Source organism: Drosophila obscura, unplaced genomic scaffold (assembly GCF_018151105.1).
Source record: "Drosophila obscura isolate BZ-5 IFL unplaced genomic scaffold, ASM1815110v1 contig_192, whole genome shotgun sequence".
Classification (NCBI taxonomy): Eukaryota; Metazoa; Arthropoda; class Insecta; order Diptera; family Drosophilidae; genus Drosophila; species Drosophila obscura.
Window position 1 is genome coordinate 5,409,730 of NW_024542781.1, and position 19,228 is coordinate 5,428,957.

Sequence of the window (19,228 nt, forward strand, 5' to 3'; positions counted from 1 at the left end):
GACGGACAGACAGACATGGCTATATCGACTCGGCTATTGATGCTGGTCAAGAATATATATACTTTATGGGGTCGGAAAATTTTCCTTCTCTGCGTTACACACATCCACTTTTACCACAAATCTAATATACCCCTTAACTCTTTTTTGAGTACGGGTATAAAAAAGACACCCTGTTTTGCTCCCGGGTCACTGGAATGTTGTTTGCAGCATCAATATCCAAAGCAGTACCCGCGATAGAAAACGTTTGTAGCGGGAAGAGGAATGCAAAGCGTACCCCGCGTAATAAATGGGAGTGACCGAGAACTGCAAGACAACAGCTATGTGCGCAAGTGCAGCCGGTGTATGTGCTTGGATGGTGATGGATGACACTTGTTGAGACAGAAAGCTAGCGACTTCACACGCACGAATGGAACTGGAGCGTAGATTTTACTGTTTAATTTTAGTTCGTGATTGCACTGATGGATTAATTGTTTCACAATCACGTCGGGGTCACCAAATATTGAGCTATTAGGCGTTCTTAATGTCTATTGATTTTAAATTTAAATGCAATTTGAGTGCAGCTTGTGCTGCTGCTAAGCTGAGAACGAACGTTAGAAGGAACGAAGAAGAACGGCCGCTGCCGTGCGCAAGCATATGCGGAGACAATGGTTATTTACAGTGGGCAGTGCAATTAATAAAAAATGAAGATGATTTACGTCAGGCTGCTCCACTCATTATTATCTAAAGATTCTAAGACTAAATACCGGGCTGGGAAACCCGACAGCATCTATACACAAGAACTATAAGGACACAGAATATGTTTAACTTTTCCTGAGTTTTCAAGGTCAAAATTAAAAAAAAAAAATACCGCACAAAAATCATCACTTTTGCATTTACAAGCTTTATATATCCGACCTGTAATCTGAAACCACAAAATGTTTAGCTCCACTTTATAGCGGCAATAATAAGCTTTTAATGGCAAAATTCATTACAACCAAATGAAAAATACTTAAGTTATGTGAAAAAAGCGCAACTTCTGAAAAAAACATTTACAAAAATATATATATTTTTTTAAATTCTTAAATCCTTTCTTCTATCAGAAAAAGTAGGTTTGGTTCCTTGAGGAAAAAAAAGTGCTTTCTCAGTTGCGCTCTCGTAGGCGTTAGAGTCGCTGCTATCATCCTCATCAGGGTCGTCGCTGTCACCCTCATCAGCATTTCCGTCAGTATTCGATAGCCTTTAGCTGATACCGAAAACCCAATCATGCGATATTCTTTGCCTTTTGGTTGAAGCTTACTCTTCCTTGGACCCTTGTCCAAGGCAACTGCAATCGAGCCAAAAACTTTTAGATGATCAACAAAAGGTTTCTTACCAGTCCATGCTGGTTGGTGACCGTACATGTACAGCTGCGTTGACTGCCTCAGCCCACAAGGATTCGCTTAATCCTGACTGGATCAGCATACACCTTGACATCTCTACCAGGGTGCGGTTTGCTCTCTCAGCAACGCCGTTTTGTTGTGGAGTGTAGGCAACTGTCAGCTGTCACAAATATACGTCTTGATTTGTCATCGATGAAGCTTAGAAAGTACTTCGATCCAGCAAGTGATTGTGTGCCAAATGGCCCGCACACATCTGCATGACTTAACTCCAATATGTCTTGCGCTCTGTTGGTGGATGCAACAGGAAATGGCTGCGCATGAATCTTGCTGAGCATGCAAGTTTTACAATTCATACTTGCTAGGAAAACTATATTTTCAATGCCACGCACCATTCCTTTGGTTTGTAAGTCTTTCATACTGCTGATATTCAAATTGCCATACCTTTCATGCCACAAGGCACCATCAGCCTTAATCGCATCAAAACAGCTGTTTTGAGTTCCTTGAAGCATATATAATTTTCCAACATTGTTTGTCTTTATAATACATTCACCGTCCTGGACTACTTTCGCATATTCTTGCCCAAAAGTTACAAAACATTTATTTTTTTAGTGCGCTGCTCACGGAGAAAAAATGTCCATTCATTTTGGGAACATAGAGAACAACTTTTAAATCCCACCCAGACACTTTGTATATGCAGCTTAACGCCTGGAAGATATTAAGCTTTCCAATTAAAATTTCATAATTTTTTGCCAAATTTTTTTTCCAAATTTTGACTTTAAAAATTCGTCAAAAGTCTAAAAAAATTCGTTAACCAAACCTCAAAAGTAAAAAAAATAGACAAAAAATACTTTTTGGAAGGTGCGGGCCCAAATTTGTTGGTACCTGAACGTGTTCCTTTGGCATTGGACCAGCAACGGTATTTTTCAGGTAAAATTAGTTTTGAGTCGTTTCGGTCAAACGGCTGCACGTTGACCGTTTAAGCTTAATATCTTCCAGGCATTAAGCTGCAGATACAAAGTGTCTGGGTCGGATTTAAAGCTGCATTTGTCAGCTTTTCAGAACTTCAAAGTTCTATGCAACCAGATATAAGATACTTAAGTTATGTGAAAAAAAGCACTACCTCTGAAAAAAAAACATTAAAAAAATAACAGATTTAAACAAATTCTTAAAAAAAAAACTTAACCATAAAAAGCACGAGAAGGAACGTGTAAGTTGCTTCTGGGGACGCGACTCTTCTTATACCCGTACTCAGTCAGTATATACATTTTTGAGCTTATGATTTTTTAGAATTTTAAAATAACAAAAAAAAATGTACATTTTACAGTTTTTTGCTACATTTGCTATCTACATCTACATATACAATGTATATTATACATTTAACATGTAGATTATACATGTACCATTTAGTTTTTACATCTCCTCCGCTAGGGGTTGCTCGCGCACTGAACGCGGCAGAGTGTGGGAGCGAGAAAGAGAATAAAACGTGTTTCTGGCTGTGGAGGCGGGGGAAACACCTGAAAATTAGTTCATGAATTAATTTCTTCATTCTGTCTATAATTATGATCCGATCTGATTCAGATTCGGCGATCTGGTAGATATGGGCATTCTCTACGATACTGCGTTAGTTTTATCGTATCTTTAAAATTGTGCCTGCCACAGATTTTCGTCTTTTGTGAAGGCGAAAGGGGGTGGGGCGAAATTTTGAAATACACTTTTAGCAGTGTGATATCACATGAGTCTGGAAACCAAATTTGGTTGCCCTAGCTCTTATAGTCTCTGAGATCTAGGCGCTCAACAAGACGGACAGACAGACAGACAGACAGACACACAGACAGACGGATAGACAGACATGGTTATATCGACTCGGCTATTGATGCTGATCAAGAATATATGTATATACTTTATGGGGTCGGAAACGTTTCCTTCTCTGCGTTACACACATCCACTTTTACCACAAATATAATATACTAATATACTAGATATACTAATATATAAATCTAATATCTCTTTTTTGAGTACGGGTATAAAAATAGCATATTTTTTCCTTCAAAAAGAAGTCTGACATAGAAAAAAATTTAATAAATTTCAAAGCCCTAAATCTTTTAGAAAAACTCAGTTTGGTTTCTTGAGAAAAAATCGTGTTGATATCATGACGTGGGTCACAACGCGTTTTGGAAAATTCTCTATTGGATCGTGTATTGGATTTATCCAAAGCATGCAAAAAATTCATTGACTTTTGCCACCTCTTTGCGGCTGAGGCCCCACTGTGCAACGGGGCCATTTTTTTTTCTAAGAGACCAACAAATTATGTTATTCATGGATTTTGGATAAAAACGACAATTAATCACAAACTACAATGACAACACTGCCAGGAAATCGAAACACTAACAGTTTTGGACATACATATTTAAATCCATTTTAACCCTCCAATTGATCGACGTGAATTGGACATGGATAGTGCGATATCTGGCTCTCGCTATGAGGAAGAGTCGAATAAGCTTTGCTTGATTGTATGTATCTTGATTCCAATTGAGGCGATTGGATGCGCCTGTCGTGTGTGATGGAGCTCCTACGGCGCTGAAGTCTGCTTGAAATCTCTTCTATTTCGCGTTTCTACTTTATTCCTCATTGTTAATACTCTCTCCAAACATTGAACGGGATGTTCACGTATATTGCGTGTCCGCTGTCCAACTTAAATCTGGATTTTTGCTGGACTTCGCTGATAGAAGTCCTACAATCATCTTTCCCACGAGCTAACTGGTCAACCTGTACTCCAGATTTGAAGATTTGTTGGAGCTAATTCCTATGGACTACTCAGGACCGCTTGAAATGGACGAACTGAGGACGTTTGGGACATATAGCGGATCTTAATAGCACAAATCTCGATTCTCAATTTCAGAGAGCCCAGCAGAACGTGATGACCAATGTAGTTACATTGCCTTGTATGAACGACGGCTTTCCTGCTTCGTTTGATGAGCCTCTCCCAACAAATCTGCCCCCTTGATGATCTGGATTACTGGCAATGTCTCGATTTCCAATAAAATGTGTCTGCAAAACCCTTCAGAGTCTTTTGAAAGTCGGGTTTCAACGGAGGGAGTATGTCGGTTTTCTGCCCTGTCTGCCCTGTATTTAGTCTAGTATTGATCTTCGTAACCTTTGGTCTCTATACTTGTACCAATTAATATACATACGCGTACTGCCGCTACGACATGCCAATAAACTATTATTTGTACTACATCTTCTCGGCCCTTTTATTAAAATTAAAAACCAATAGCTATTAAAAACGCTTAATAGCTCAACAGATGACTTAATTAGGCTGCGTTTAAAGTATTGCTTATTAAAATCTATGCAGAAACGGCTGAGTAAAAATGTAGTTGACCAACCTTCGGAAAATCACATTTTACTGCTTGAAACGTTGACGGCCCAACGTTTTACATTTTTTTGCTACATCTGCTATCTACATCTACAATGTATATTCTACATCTAACATGTAGATTGTACGTATTCCATCTAGATTCTACATCTCTTCCGCTAGGGGTTGCTCCCGCAGTGAACGCGGCAGAGCGTGCGAGAGAGAAAGAGAATGAGTAGCTTGGTTGCTAATGGCAGGAGGGGGCGGGGTAAACAACTAAAAATCAATTTCTTCATTCTAGCTATAATTATGATCCGATCTGATTCAGAATCTGGTAGATATGGTCAATCTCTACGATACTGCGTTTTTAGTTGTATCGTATCTTAAAAATTGTGGATGCGACATGTTTTCGCCCTTTGTGAGGGAGTAAGGGGTCGTTGAAATACACCTTTTGTAGTGTATTACCACAAAATTTTATAAATCTAACTAGTCCAAGACCGAAGGACGGACAGACGGACAAACAGACAGACATAGCTACATCAACTCAGCTATTGATGCTAATGAAGACTATTAGGCAGGCTGCGGTTTTCGCATTCGCAAAAATTTCCGATTTACTTTTGAAAACGGAAAGTAGGGGTCCCGTATTCACAAAACGCAACATTTTCCCGTTTTCAAAACGGCAACAAATTCTTCGCCGAAATGAAAAGTAAATGGCTTTTTATAAAACAAAACTAATCTTAATTGCAAAATGAAAAAGATGATTTATCGATGCAATTGAGCTTGTGCCTTTTTTATACCCGTACTCAAAAGGAGTAAAGGGGTATATTAGATTTGTGGTAAAAGAGGATGTGTGTAACGCAGAGAAGAAAACGTTTCCGACCCCATAAAGTATATATATTCTTGATCAGCTTCAATACCCGAGTCGATATAGTCATGTCCGTCTGTCCGTCCGTCAGTCCGTCTGTCCGTCTCGATGAGCGACTAGATCTCAGAGACTATAAGAGCTAGAGAAACCCAATTTGATTTCCAGACGCATGTGATATCACACAGCTACAAGTGTATTTCAAAATTTCGACCCACCCCCTTCCGCCTTCACAAAGAACGAAAATCTGTGGCAGGCACAATTTTAAAGATACGATAAAACTAAAAACGCAGTATCGTAGAGGAGGAGATGTAGAATCTAAATGGTACATGTATAATCTACGTGTTAGATGTAGAATATACATATTAGATGTAGATAAAAGATGTAGCAAAAAAATATAAAATGTAAAATTTTTTGTTTATTTAAAAAATTCCAAAAAGTTCTAAGCTCAAAAATGTATATACTGACTGAGTACGGCTATAAGTAGAGTCGCATCTCCAGAAGCGACTCAGACGTTCCTTCTTGTTATAAATAATTTTTAGTTAAGTCAATTGGAACAGCTGTGGATGCCCGATTTGGTTATTGATAAATCTCTGTTGAACATAACACATAACAGAGGCTTTTTTGTATGAGCAATAGCTTATAGGTATAATAGCAGTAATAAAAGTACTGGAGTAAATAAATTATCCTTTTGCGAATGTCGGAGCGCCTTGAAATGAAAGGTATGACTTTTTACTGAAAACGTAAAACGCAAAAGTAAGTAAAAGCCTGCATGTATATATATTTTTAATGGGGCGGAAAAGCTTTCTTTTGGATATTACACATATCTACTTAAAAATAGTTTATTCCATTTAAAGATAAGGAAATAAATTTCAGAGAATCTGTTTGAGCTGCCAAGCTATTTTGAAAGCTGTTTCTTTGCTACGTTATAATATTTATTTAATTAGCTACTTATTTTATAAAACCGATTTCTTGCTCTTATTCAAATAAATGTAAGAGAAGGCATCAATATGAAACCTTATGCGGAGACACATTAGCAGTGATATCGCAACAGCGTTTTCGAACGTCAGCGTTTACATTTATTGTTGTTAATTTTTCTCATACAACAAAAGGCTTTCACATGCCCCAAATAAAAAATATAAATTAAATATAATAATCTAACGGAATTTGTTTATTACTTTACTTAATAGTTTTAATTACTCTTTATGATTTGATTATATTTAATGCAGTAATAAAGTGTTTTTTTTTCACAGGCTTTTTAAAGGCTACTTTCGGATTATGTATTAAATCAATAAATCAACTCGGACTTAATGCCATTCAGCCGGGCATGATTTTTGAATGCACTTCTACAACTAGAATTTTTGTTGTTAACTGTATCTTCTTTATATGCATACCATTTGTATTTTGGTGCAAGTGCTTTAGACCAAAGGTTGAAGATTTGATGGCAGCTAGTACCGAATGGTTTTGTAGTCCTCAAGCAAACGATGAAAACTCTAAAGTAAGTCCGAAAGTAAGTTGGAAATAGTATTACAAATAAATAACATTTGGATTATGTGGTCTCTTGTGGTCTCAAAATATTTTCTTTATGTATAATTATTACTAATAAAAAAAAATAATGATACTCATATACTTTCCGAATATGACTCCCGTTGAGAATCTAGATGGTACTTAGGGCTGGTTTATCGACTTCCGCTTACGGTACGGGTTGTCGTTAGGATAAAGTTGACCACCACACAAACTTGGCACCCCTCTGCCCACTGTACATAAGTATTTTCACACCGTATATGCTTGCGCACGGCAGCGGTCGTTCTTTCGCCTCTTTATATTGCAGCTGCAGCATCTAAGCTGTTCTCCCGCGCTCTATCTCTTTCTGTAACGCTCGTATTCGGCTCAGCAGCAGCCCGAGCTGTTCTAACGCTCTCATTCTATCGTTTTCTTTTTTTCTCACTCGCTTGCATAAGGGCACGGGCAATTCGGTCCGTTTCTCTTATTTCGTTATACATACATAGCTGCATATATTCCGAATATATTCGAAAATATTCCTACCCACACAAAAAATCTCGATCTCAGCGCATTTAATAATCTAAATATATTTATCGAAATAAAATCGACTTCTTATTTACAACAACATCTAGCTCAACATTGTTGTGGTATGTTTGGTTTCCCAGCCTAGGTTATGTTAGGGCAGTAGCTGGAGAGTAGCCCTACGCAATCTTATTGCGATTAAGGGCAGTCCCATCCGGTGGCCTGTATGTATTTGGACAAGATCCCCCGGTATGGTTTCGGACAGGTCCGAAATGTTCGTGACGAAAGGAGCGCCAAGAAGCCGTCTACGGTTTAACAGGGCTTGAAAGTAACAGAAGAAGTGGGGGACCGACTCCTCGTCTTCATCATCCCTACAGCTTTTACAGAAGTCATTATGACGGATTGACAGCCTGGCAGCGTGTGTGCCAATCTTCCAGTGTCCCGTGATAGCTTGGATGACGGTGGAGCACTGTACTCTGCTGAGTCTGTAGAGCACTTCCGAGCGTTTCGTCGATCGACTTGGCCAGATTGATCTGGAAATTTTACAGGTGATGCTTAGCTGCCATCGCCTGTCGGCAATTAGCTCGAAAGCTTCATGCGTTAGTGGCCTACGCGTAGCCAAAGGCATCGCTGCATGCTTTTTCTCCGGTAGGAGAGGTATGGTAGTGCCCCGCCAACCTAGTCCGCCGCCAGCATCATTCCCGTCGAAGTCCCTGTGTCCGGGGACCCATGTTAGGGAGAGATCTAAATACTCTGCGGTCTCATTTAGAGACCTGCGCCAGTCGTTAACAGTCGCTGAGTTCGACGATATTGACCCAAGTGCTCTGAGAGCTCTTGGATGTCTGAGAAGACGCACACTGAGTGTCTGTCTAAAGAAAGTTTGGAGACGATAGAGATAGCCTCGTTTATTTCTATAACATCCGCTTTTAGCCTGAAGCAATTAATGATGTTGAGCTCGTTAGAGTAGACGCCTCCACCCAAACGGACGTCTAACTTTGAGCCATCAGTGTATATGTGGACCGCATTTGCAGGTCCAGGTTCGCCCCTCTCCCAGTCCTCCCTGAGTAGGATTGATACCTGGAAAGGTGTCGAGAGGTGATCACTAAGTCCACATTTACGTCCGATGGTTTTTCTGCAGGTGTGGAGGGCCACTGTGGCCTGTGGCCCTATCCTCTATGCTCAGTTTCGAATCGAGCTTCCTGTCGAGGATCAGGCCAAGATACTTGGCATTATTGCTAAGAACTAGCGCTTCCCTTCAGAGTGTTGTGGGAGTAAGTTTCGGAATCTTCTACTTCCTGTGAAGAGTACTAGCGTACTAGCGAGTACTATTACTAGAGTACTACCCCCTATATCTCCCACAGCAGTTCATTAACTGCTACGTTCCATAGGAAGGGCGAGAAGACTCCGCCCGGGGTGTACCTCCGCTGACAAACCTAGTGAAAGTTGACGTCCCCAGTGAGGCTTAAACGGTCCTGCATTGAAGCATCTGATCGATGAGACAAAAAGCAACTCGCTATCGAAAGTCATCGGACGTGTTTCTTGCCCCGCTCCAAGAAAGTTGCAAATTCAAATGCAGCGATGCACCACAGATGCACCTTCACCCCGACTTTTGCAGATTATCTCCGAAAAGTTTGGGGAGCAGGCACAACTCATACGGGACACCGAACAGCGGATTCTGGGTGAGCTCCAAGATCACGTCTCTAAACTGAACGAGAAGCTCCAGCGCATGGCCAAGCGTGTGGAGCAGTTGAAGACGGAGGCATCCGAGAATGGCACACTAAAGGCTCAAATATTGGCACTGGAAAAAAGCTCACTGCAGTATTTACGCGCAGCTCCGCTGTTCATGTGAGAGAGGCTGGGAGCGATAACTATGTTCGCATGCAAGCATGCAAGAGCTTTTGTCCATGTATGCATTTCAATCTCATCACCCAGAACACAATCAACAATGGAGCTTTCGTAGCTAAATGTCTCTCTTACCATTCTCTTTATGTTGTAAGGTCCTATCTCAGGCTGAGGTATGCTTCAGTCTGTCCAGGGTCCTGAATTACAAGTTATTTATAATTCGCAGGACTTTGTTTGGAAAACCAGGAACTCGGCCAACAACTGAAATAGAATTTGTTATTTGGAATCACAACACGTTTGGTTTATGTTGAAGTGTTTAATTTGTATTTTTATTTAAGGTTTTTTGAAGCGTTTTTAATTCAAGTGAACTGCTAGCTAACTTCCAAACGACTGGACTCCGAACTGAACTGCCAAGTACCGGGAGAACTCCGATATGTTTAGTGTCTTCCTATTCTTAATGGTAGGGCCAGTGCTGCTAGGTATGATTCGATGGCACGTGTGCTGAGTCTTCAGGTTTCCTGTCTGCTGCGTGTGCTGAGTCTTCACTTCGTTGGGTGTTGCCCTCGTTATTTGAGAGTTTTGGTTACTTGGTTTTGCTGTTGGTTATGGTCAGCGCTTTTCCGTCCATTGGCCGCGCGTGTGCTGAGTTCTCGGTTTCTTCGGTCGGCGTCTTTTGACCTGCGCTGCGGATTTGTTGGTGGTGATATATTCTTTTTGATGTATCGTTGGTGGCTCCGACTGCTTGTGACGAACCATGGGATACATGGTTCGTTACAATGTATTTAATGTCAGTCTTAAGAGTTTACTGCATTTCTTTCTCCCTTGTAACTTTAAGTTTTTATGTACGTTTTTAAGGTGTTGAGCCTAGCGCAGAGTATATCTTTCTCAAAATAAAGGGAGCCAGACAAGCGTTCAGGTTACTTATGGGCTGCATTTACAGACCAAATCGCACAACAGACTTTTCGGAAGCCATCTCAATACTGGACACAATATCATTAGGGTATGACATTGTAGTAATCACCGGTGACCTAAATAGCAGCATGCTGAATGAGCACCAGCTAAAAAACAATTTGGAAGCGATAGGTCTGCATGCTGCAAGCTCTGACTACCCAACTCACTTCTCACAAAGTACTGACACCCTGCTTGACGTATTTTTTAGTGATCGTCAAAGTATTTTATTACATGACCAAACTTCTGCCAGTATTGTCTACACATGAATTAATATTTCTGACGTATGATGTTTGCTTGTAAAACACTGCCGAAAAAATATATTACAGGGACTTTAAAAATATTGACTATGTTTCGTTAAGTGCTGAATGTGACCAACTGGACTGGAATAGAATCCTTGCTACAACCTCAGTGGACGAACAAGTTTCATTACTTCATAATAACATACTGTACCATTACAACAAATTTGTACCAACTAAATCACGCACTTTTAGGCCGTCTTTAAAGCCCTGGTTTTCTGACAATATAAAATGTCTAATAAATGCTCGAAATGTTGCTTATGAGCAATGAAAAGTATACAAGACAAGCCATCACTACGCCATTGTTAAGGAAGCGAGACACAAAGTGCAGAATAGCATTAAGAAAGCTAAAACTAACTATTACACGACCAAATTTCATGAAATCATTTCAACTAGCCAAAAATGGCAAGAACTAAAGTCACTCGGTATCGGCAAACAGATGCCGAAATCACCACAGGTGGATATTAACCTTGATGATTTTAACAGAAAATTTGTTCAATCTACCGTGCCTACTGTAATAAATAACGTATACCTTGACTGTGGTATTTACTGTGATAATAGATTTAGATTTGAATGTGTGTCCCAATGTGATCTTGTAGAGTCGATTCTTAAAATGAAATCTAATGCAACAGATGATATAAATCCCAAATTTCTTAAGCCACTGCTACCGAAGATAATACTATATATAACACATGTCTTTAATAGTGCAATAATGAGCTCGTCATTTCCTAAGGCTTGGAAAGCACTAAAAATAATCCCAATACCGAAGTCAAATAATGACTTTAGACCGATTGCCATTTTGCCTTTTCTTTCAAAAGTTCTTGAACGATTGCTCTCAACCCAACTTAGTAACTATATGGCAAGTAATAAACTGCTTAATGAAAAACAATCGGTGTTTAGGAAAAACAGGAGTTGTACTTCTGCAATTCTTAAAGCCACTGAAGACATCCGTAAAAATATGGATGAAGGACAGGTGGCATTCTTGACATTATTAGACTATAGCAAAGCATTCGATACCGTCAATCACTGGACAGCACCGCAACCGAACTAATTCATTCATACTTGAAAAATCGATTACAATCTGTATACATGAAATTTGGGTACTCGTCATCTCTGTCCCCTAAGAGAGGAGTTCCGCAAGCATCTATCCTTGGACCATTATTGTATACTGTTTATGTAAATGACCTTCCCAATGTACTGTCTGAGTGTGAAGTCCATTTATATGCTGATGATGTATGTATGTATGTATGCCGTCCCGTAAATAACATAAATGAGTGTGCAATAATAACCAATAGGGAACTAACAAACATAAACAGTTGGGCAATCAGTAACGGACTAGGAATAAACCCAACTAAATCTAAATGCCTAGTAATCTCAAAGAAGAAAGTCGAATTTACTAACCTACGCAAAATAAAAATAAATCATGTTACCATTACATACACAACAACAGAAAATAATCTGGGCCTGGTTTTGATTAGCATGCTTACATGGAATGATCTCAACATAAAGGTCGTAGGTATAACTTATGGTTTGCTAAGAACTTTAAACATGACACAACGTTACCTTCCAGAAAATATTCGTCTCTTAGTTTCTAAAACACTATTGATACAAACACTTTTTTATGGCGTAGAGCTATTTGCAAACTGTGATAGAAGTTTTAAGCAAAAACTGAACGTCATATTCAATAGTATAGCAAGATATGTGTTTAATATAAGAAGGAGGGAGCATATAACCACTCATGCAGGCAGAATTTTTGGTATAGGTTTAACTATACATCTGAAAACTCTAAATTAAAAGAATAACATAGCTCAAAATAAAATTAAGAATGTATTATGTTTAGGAGATAGGATACTCCAGGATACTATTTTATTATGTATCTTGTGAGAGGCAAGTGTGAGGTCCAGGACCTTCTCCCGATTTTTAATAATAAAGGTGGGATCGTTCCCCAGATTTAATAAGACCATCTAAGTAGTCAGTATATAGCTGAAAAGGGGCTCACCCCATTAACTGGTGTCGGTGCTTCCCCACTGGCTGACCTTGGCCTCGCAGTCTGCGATGAGAGCCCTTAGGGGCGCGTGTGAAGGAGGGTCACATTGGTCGTGACCCATGAATGTGGAGCACATCCTCAGTGAGCTCTCCTAGCCTTCGAGGCTCACTGCTGTGATCTTCGTTGCTGAAATTTAGGAGCAAAAATAAGTGTTACTCTCTTTTTGCAAGAATGAAGGTACGGGTTTTAGCTGTGGTGTCAGCTACGTATAGCTTATAGTCTTGAGTCCTCAGAATGGAAACCATGTTTCCGAGGATCCAGGACTCCTGAATGAGGACTATATCGGCTCCACCCTTGGCTAGGTGGAGCAGTAGGGCAGCGCATGCTGCCTTAAAATGGTGGAGGTTTATCTGTAGGAGTGTCAGGGACATTCCTGAGACTCGCCTCTACCATTGTGTCGTCGGCATCGCTCTCGGTGGACTCCGTGTCCTCATCGACATCGATGCGTCGAATACCTCTGGCTAGGTCGCTTGCATCGGACTCGTAGCGGTCCAAGATGTCGTCTGACATCTCAGATGTCTTCCCCTGGGCCCTGGCCCCTGGGTAGACCTCCTTGAGCGCCGCCACTGCCTTCGTGTACAGTTGACATGTTTGGTCCCACGAGTAGGCGGAAAGGCATAAGCACCCGAGGTATAGCCTAATTTAAACTGGAGGTCGGCAGGTATCCAGAGTTCGCATATACAGCACCGAGCTCCCCCTCGGCCACGCATCCATTAGTATATCCTGTTTCACCGTGGATTGGGGTAATTTCACAACGAGAATTTTCTTATCTCCGCCCGACTACAATTAGCCAGCATCCGTGGCAGAGACTTGATCGTACCAGGACCTGTTTCCAGCCGCCCACACGAGGAGAGTATAGTCGCACTTCCACCGGTGTGTACAGTTACGGCGGGTTGCGGGTCGCTCGTGATCCCCCCCGGACCAGGAGCAAGGCCGCATCGGCTCAGTGCAACCCCTAGACCGAGGCACCTTTACCCGCAGTTCTAGTGTACAGTTATGGCGAGACAGCCCTTCATCAGTTAGGCCCCTGTATCACCCGAATGGTTGACGGCCATAATACTGGTTTGTTAATTTGTTAATTTTACATTTTACATTTCTTTGCTACATCTGTTATCTACATCTACATATACTATTTATAATATACATCTAACATGTATATTCTACATGTACCATTTAGATTCTACATCTCCTCCGTTAGGGGTTGCTCGCGCACTGAACGCGGCAGAGTGTGCGAGCGAGAAGGAAAATGAGTTGCGTTGTTGAGGTCAAGAGGGGGCAGGGGAAGCAACAGAACATTAATTTCTAGATAGGGGCATTCTCTACGATACTGCGTTTTTAGTTTTATCGTATCTTTAAAAATGTGCCTGCCACAGATTTTCGTTCTTTGTGTGGGCGAAAGGGGGCGGGGCGAAATTTTGAAATACACTTGTAGCAGTGTGATATCACATGAGTCTGGAAACAAAATTTGGTTCCTCTAGGTTTTATAGTCAAACAAGACGGACAGACGGACAGACATGGCTCTATCGACTCGGCTATTGATGCTGATCAAGAATATATATACTTTATGGGGTCGGAAACATTTCCTTCTCTGCGTTACACACATCCACTTTTACCACAAATACAATATACCCCTTAACTCTTTTTTGAGTACGGGTATAAAAAACAACACGTCTTCTTCTTCTTAATCAAGGTTTCTCAAATCAGTGTTGATCAGTGTTTTTGCTTTCCGACCGGCGCACATTGGGCCAGAAAGCCAAAATGTTGGCATAAACTCGATAAATGAAGTTAGAGACTTTAAACTAGGTACAGTTGATTCTAATGATATATATAAAAACTGATATAAAATTCGAACCGACCACTCCCATTTCTATCGCCCATATAAAGTGTAATTTTTACAAGTAATTTTTGTTGAGTAATGCATTACTATTGACGTGATCATTTGATGAACATTTATATATATATTCACTAGCAGACCCGCGCGCTTTGGAAATTCATCGAAACAATGATAAAATCAAAAGCAACAAATATACTTAAACAAATTGCAATTTTTTCAGAAAACAATTTGTTGAGCTAGCGAGCTTTTTCACTAGCTGTTGAATTTAGATTAAATTAAGAATTCGAGCGATTCAATATACTTTATGTGTGTACAGTTTATTTGTTAAGTAGGCGAAATATGGGGTGCGTAGGTATAGCGAAATAAAGCGAGGGGTACCGGTTGATCAAATCAAAGCGAGAATTGAAGACGCAGGGTCTGTTCAATATGCGAGAGAAGTGAGTGATTGATCAAGACAGTAGAACGTGAGTGCGATAATGATGACGATCAATTAAAGACTAGAAGAGGGCAGGCGGACCGAATTGCCCGTTCCCTAATGCAAGCGAGAGAGAGAACGAAAGAAGCGATAGAAGCTCGGCTGCTGCTGAGCCGAGCACGAGCGATAGATAGAGAGAGAGAATGCGATAGAACAGTATAGATGCTGCAGCTGCAGTAGAAAATGAAGAAGGAGATATAAAGAGGCGAAAGAACGGCCGCTGCCGTGAGTAATCGGTTACAATATATATATATGCAGTGGGCAATGCAAATAGAAAACAAAGGTGAGATAACGTTAATTTGCTCCACTGGCTATTTTGAGGAATTTATTGGGGAATATGAGGCCGGGAAACCAGACATACTCCCCCCGTTGAAAGCCTGACTTTCAACAGATGCTGAAGGGTTTCACAGCCGTCGCTTGTGGCTGATTTTATGTAGCAATCCTGATTCCGTATTTAGCAAAGCATCTTGAGACACGCCAATGAATCCGGGTATGAATTTGACCAATGTCCCAGGGTTCTGTATACGCTTTGAACGCAGCTGCAGCGACGAGATGTACTCTTCTTTCCATCGCGTACAGGAGATATGGAGTAAGTAGGTAACGCATTGCCTGTCATCCAATTGACGCAAGATCAGGCATGTTACGCTAGGTTCAGGAAACGAAAAGAGAGGGCCACGAACTGGCACATCCAGATCGGCAGAGCTCTCTGTAATTGAAGCTAATGTTGTAGGATTAAAAATGCCCCAAATGTGGCCTGAATTGTCAGTGATACGAAAGCAATTGTAGTTGCCCATCTTCACGGCAGCTCCACTCCCCCTAATAGGCCAATATTGGGATGGACTTATTGCAAGCAGAGCACGAAGTCCAGCGCGAAGTTTCTGCTTATTAGCGTTGATGAACGCTAAGGTGTTGGTGCGCTGAACTAGAGTCTTGTTTGGTACGCCGATTGGATGACGGCCAGCCAGGTTTAACGAAGATTGAGAATGAGTTCCATAAATCAAAAGAGGGGGCTCGTTCAAATGAATCCGACGAGACCAACGAGAAGAAATACCAACCGGATTGTGACCGTTTGACTTCACGTAGCTACTGGCACGATAAGTCTCAATGCTGACGTTGCAGAATCCGTCAGCTTCACACTCAGAGTTTAGAGCGGGTCTTGATAAAGGAAGTTTAGGACCAGGTAGTCCGGAGGGGTCGTTGGGCTGTTCTTCTGTAGACAAGGCATGAACTGACCGCCTGCAGGGGCGCGTCGACGACTGAATGTTCAAGCACGAGAGTATTGGTCTCTTAGTAGCCGGTTCCGAAGCTAGTTCCAACGGTGCTGGGACATCGCTGCCAATGTCGAACTTCAAATGTGGTTCCTTGTAACCTGTCGTCAATTGAGCAGCTGATAAAGCTGGTTTCTCCAAAATCGTATTGTACTCCTCCTGAGAACGGGAGCTGGATTCCGAGACATCCATGCATACGTCGCGAAAATGATTTTCTGCATCAACAGACTGCTCTACCCGCTCATATGTTGTCAACTGCAGCATTTTCCCCACAGATAAGCATGTGGCAGGCTTCTTTGTATCCGCAGATGGCGATTGCACAAGGCATATAACGGGTGCAGGATTCCTCCGTGGTGGAAGCTGCCTGCCAACAATATATGCAATAATAGTTTTTGCTTAAACTGTAGAGGGAGAAGGCAGGTGAGGGTTGAGACGAGAGATTTCAAGCCGAATCGAAGCAGCGGCATGAAACCACAATTAAACTTTTCGCACAATCCAATGTGATTATTGTCGTAATCCAACTCTTAGAGCTCGTTGTGCAGGGTTTTAAAAATGCCCTGCAGCTCCTCGATCTCCTCCAGCCATACAACTACCGTAAAATAATCACGCAGCGATATCTCACTCTCTACAATAGCCTTCATCCTTTCCAATTTTATTATTAATGAATTTATTATTATTTATTAATGAAGGTACTTTCAGTCCCAGGAAAATCACCCTGTTTTTAGCTGCGGCTACTGCAATGTCGTTTCCAGCATCGGTTCCCATAGCAAGGGCAGAGTTAGAAACGTTTCTAGCGGGAAGATGACCGAAAAGAGCAACACGCAAAATATACGGGAAAGACTGCCGACAGCTATGCCTATATGCATGGGCTGTCTCTATAAGCTTGTGTGCACATATGTGGTCGATGACACGGGTTGAGACAGCAGGCAAGTGAAACCAAACGAACGAACGGATCTTGAGGGTAATTTCGATATTAAATTGTAGTTTGTAATTTGCACTACCGAATTGTTTATTGCACAAATCACGTCGGGGTCACCAAATGTTGAGCTAGCGAGCTTTTTCACTAGCTGTTGAATTTAGATTAAATTAAGAAGTCGAGCGATTCAATATACTTTATGTGTGTACAGTTTATTTGTTAAGTAGGCGAAATATGGGGTGCGTAGGTGTAGCGAAATAAAGCGAGGGGTACCGGTTGATCAAATCAAAGCGAGAATTGAAGACGCAGGGTTTGTTCAATATGCGAGAGATTGATTGATCAAGACAGTAGAACGTGAGTGCGATAATGATAATGATGACGATCAATTAAAGACTAGAAGAGGGCAGGCGGACCGAATTGCCCGTTCCCTAATGCAAGCGAGAAAGAGAACGAAAGAAGCGATAGAAGCTCGGCTGCTGCTGAGCCGAGCACGAGCGATAGATAGAGAGAGAGAATGCGATAGAACAGTATAGATGCTGCAGCTGCAGTAGCAAATGAAGAAGGAGATATAAAGAGGCGAAAGAACGGCCGCTGCCGTGAGTAATTATAATCGGTTACAATATATATATGCAGTGGGCAATGCAAATAGAAAACAAAGGTGAGATAACGTTAATTTGCCCCACTGGCTATTTTGAGGAATTTATTGGGGAATATCAGGCCGGGAAATCAGACACAAATGTTATACAAATAGGTATAAAAACAAAATCTATCATAAAATGTTCTGTTCTACAGAATGACACAGAATTTTCGAAGAACCTATTTATAGAAAAGTACAGATTTGTCACATTATCTGGCTATCATTTTAAAAACACAGCATGCAATTTGGTGCACGCGTTGCGGAGACAGCCGCTTAGACACAGATTTTTTTCTACAAATTTATAGTATAGATTAATTTTTAATTCGTGAGGACCCTATTTATAGAAAAATACAAATTTTTTTGTGCAAACCATGACACATTCTATGGCTATCATTTAAAAAAATCAGCATGCAATTTGGTGCGGAGATATAGACTGACCATTTATTATATAGAGTTGCCAGATTATAATAATACAAATAATGCGTTAGGTAATTTTAGGAAAATCGATATATAACACATCTCCTCCTTTAAATGAGATACTGTTAGTAGTATTTTGTGTATGACCTGAAATCATTAGGCTGGACCAAAATTTGACCCAGCAATTTTTTTGTTGTTTTTTCACGGGGACACCTCGAATTCTGTTCTTTGTTATTCAATAAAATTATAACATTTGTTTGGTTACGCAGCCAAATAACACTACTCGACAAAATCGAACTTCTTTTTTCCTCAATGATCCAAACCGACTTTTTCTGATAGATATGGGGCTTTAAAATTTTTTAAAGAATTATGGTTTTTTTTCTATAGCAGAACTTTTTTTTGAAAAATTTATGAAGTCTGGTATTTTTTTTAAAGCTTTTTTCAGAGGTAGCGCTTGTTTTTTTTTCACATAACTGTAGTATCTTACGTCTGGTTGTAAAGAACTATTTTGAAAAGACTATTAAAACAGCTAGAAGTTGAGCCCAAATACTTTGTGATTTCAGCTTACCGTCTGGGAAATATAAAGCATTGAAATGCAAAAATGATGATTTTTGTACGGTATTTTTTACGAAATTTTGACTTTAAAAACTCAGGAAAAGTCGAAAAAATTATATCCTGTGTCCTCTATTTTTTTTTGTGTATAGGTGCGTCGTTTAAGGTATCACTCATTAAAATCTATGGAGTGACTTTGGAGCTAAAATTCGTTAACCAAACCTAAAATATGGAAAAAATGAACAAAAAATACCTTTTGGAAGGTTGCGAGCCCAACTGCCCATTAGGAACAAAGGAACGCGATCAGGTACCAAATGTACAACCCTTTTTCGTTTGCTTTGTTCCCAATTGTTCTTTACAAAGTTCTTTACAACCAGACGTAAGATACTAGAGTTA